Here is a 2844-nt window from a genome sequence, read left to right as displayed (position 1 = left end):
GTACTGGACCTTACATGGATATCCCAGGGATCTCCAGGCTGCTTCCTCCAGTCAAATATCCAAAACGCGATATCCTGCAGATGTACCTACGACATCTGTTATTCACTGGGTAAAACCGAAACGCGAATGTCGTTCTGAGACATCCAGTAGATATCGCATGGTTGTCGAGATATTCAGGACGTTCGCGATCTTATGGGGATGTCCTATGGATATGAATGGTTTACTGGGATGTTCTTGGCGAAGTTGCTCGTTTATTGTCGTTATGTTGCGTCCGCATGTTTATCAATTGTTACTGTGCTTTGACCTTGCATCGTGTCCTGTTCACTTCCCTCTTTAATGCTCCCTGGACCTTGAGGGTATATGAATAAATACCGTTGTGGAAATAGCTTGTTTTTCTCTCTTTGTGGAAACCCGTGCATTGCAAAAGGCCTCGAACGCGGGCAGTCTTTGTATAGCGACGGGTCGTGAATTTAGCAAACAGCTTCGTCCCACACGATCAGATCTCTGTCACAGTTTCTACACTCAATCACGGAACAAGTCTTCCCTCTGCTTTTCCAGATTTTGCACAGAACTGTAGCACAGCGGCAAAAAAGGTCGGAAGCACTCACACAGGCAAAGGCACACAGGCACTCGCAGAAGGCAAGCAATGGCGTGGCTACTGTGGCGCCATCTACCAGCGCTCGAAGCAACTGCCTGCTGTAAACGGTCTATAGACGGAACTCGCGTTAACTCGCAATCTGCAGCTCACAAAGCATACAAAGCGGTGTGTTAAAATGTCTCTGTAGCAATCCTGTCTTCTTTCCGCATCATGTCTACGTTTGGTCCAAACAAACTCGCTCCCATCAGTGCTCTTGCAGCTTTCGTTTTCTTTCCGTCGCAGAAATGCTGGAGCAAACGTTCATACGTGCGCCCTTTATCTATTATTTATTTTAAAGGTAACAGAAACTACTTGAATGGGATAGAACAAACAACAGTCTGTTTACAGGGAATGTGTTGCGTGTAGCAGAATTAGTGTGACATCCTTTTCCAGTCGCCCCAGGACGCATACTAACCCCCCTGTCCCCCACTCCTTCCTGCTGTCCTCTCTCCATCTGTCCACATCTGTAGGCCGCTCATAGCCACAGCTGCTTCGCGGCGCTAACACTGAATATAAAAAAAATATTTTCCACATAGTGTGGCGGAAGAACCACCCAAATGACAAATGTATGACAAGAGCGAAAACTTATTTTGTTCTTCCTTGTCTCAGGTTCCAACCCTCAGTATGCACCAGCTAGTCTCCGCTTTGTCACTTCAGTCGACAAGTGTATTTATCTGCTACTCTTATGCCTGATGCTCTTCCCTGGACATTTCTCTACTCGTTCGTTGATTTTATTCCGTTCTACTATCCGTGCATTCACACGGAGGACACCCTTACGGAAGATTCTAGTGGAAGGAAAAGCGAAAACACTGCCCTCAGAGCCGAAGCTCCGACCCATCCCAAGTTATATGTCCAGCATTCACATGGCGCCAGTCATAGCAGACGACACTTGGCAGACGACATCGTCAGCGTCCTGTCCTGTCCTGTCGTCTGCTACGGAATATGTTGTGGCTGTGTCGCAGGATATTCCTCACGGTTAGCAGTGTACGTGAAGACACGACATTGAGTGCTCGCGCTCACGTGACAGCAGGAAGCTATGACTTTTTTTGCATTTTCCGCTGTATTCTGGGGAATGTCCTTCGTGTGAATACACGGTATGCGTACTTTGAATGATTGTATGTAGCACATCGCTTCCTAAATCTGGCGTTCATGCAGCAGTCTCCGAACTGTACAAAAAGACGCATGAAAGGGTCGACTTGAAAGAATCATATTCCTTGTGTATGAGGAGCACAGAAAAGACACACACGCGGATGAAGAAACAGACGAAAAGACTGCTCAGCGCTCAACCGGACAACTCCTCGCACACCGCACAACAACCGCACAACTCGGCGAGCAACATGGCTCATCTATTTTGCTTTCTAGCCAAGGCGAGACAGCAGCCAGAGCGGATGCGCTGGGCGACGTATTCTTTCCTCTCCGCCATGCTCTGCGCAGACCAGCGGGTCGGACTCCGTCCCTGCAGCGTGACAGCCAACATCTATATGGCATCGAGGGTTTTCGTTTTTTATTATTATTATTCCGTGTTAGTATCGCAAAGCAACTGTGGCTATGAGCGGCGTGCAGATGTGGACTGATAGAGAGAGGGCAGCAGGAAGGAGTGGGGGACAGGGGTTTAGTATGCGTCCTGGGCCGACTTCAGAGGGTATGTGCCGACATTCGTCCGGAAAATATTTCGGAAAACCCAGGGAAAGCCTCAGACAGCACAGCCGGCGGTAGGGTTCGAACCCACCACCTCCCAGTCTTCAGCACGACCTTAGCTTCCTCCAACAAGCGGGACGCCTTAACCCGCTCGGCCATGCTGCTGGTATTGGGAGGAGGGGGGGGGGAGTCGCCTTTACGGACTGCCACATTCCGCTAAATCTGGCGTGGTCGTTTCTCGTGGCTCTAACCAGTGAGGCAACGCGGGAGAAGTCGCTTACGACTGCCAATGGAAATGGTCATAGCTCTAGCTCCTGTGATGCGAGAGATTGACACGGCCGTGTGTTCAAGGGCTTAATATCTCGCAAAATACGACACTTGGAGAAATCTTTTGTTCCTCAACTGGCATGCAGTGCAGTGCATGCGCGAATCACAACCACTTTATGCAATATTCGTTTTTAGCATCAATTTCCTGTTTCGTCAAATGATATGGCTCTCACTATTCTGACCGCCAACTCTGTACGAGAAGAGAAGGAAGCACACACAAAGTGACATACAGTAGTACAAAA

The sequence above is a fragment of the Ornithodoros turicata genome, chromosome 6 (genome assembly GCF_037126465.1).
Source record: "Ornithodoros turicata isolate Travis chromosome 6, ASM3712646v1, whole genome shotgun sequence".
In the NCBI taxonomy this organism is placed as follows: domain Eukaryota; kingdom Metazoa; phylum Arthropoda; class Arachnida; order Ixodida; family Argasidae; genus Ornithodoros; species Ornithodoros turicata.
This window is presented reverse-complemented; position numbering follows the sequence as displayed.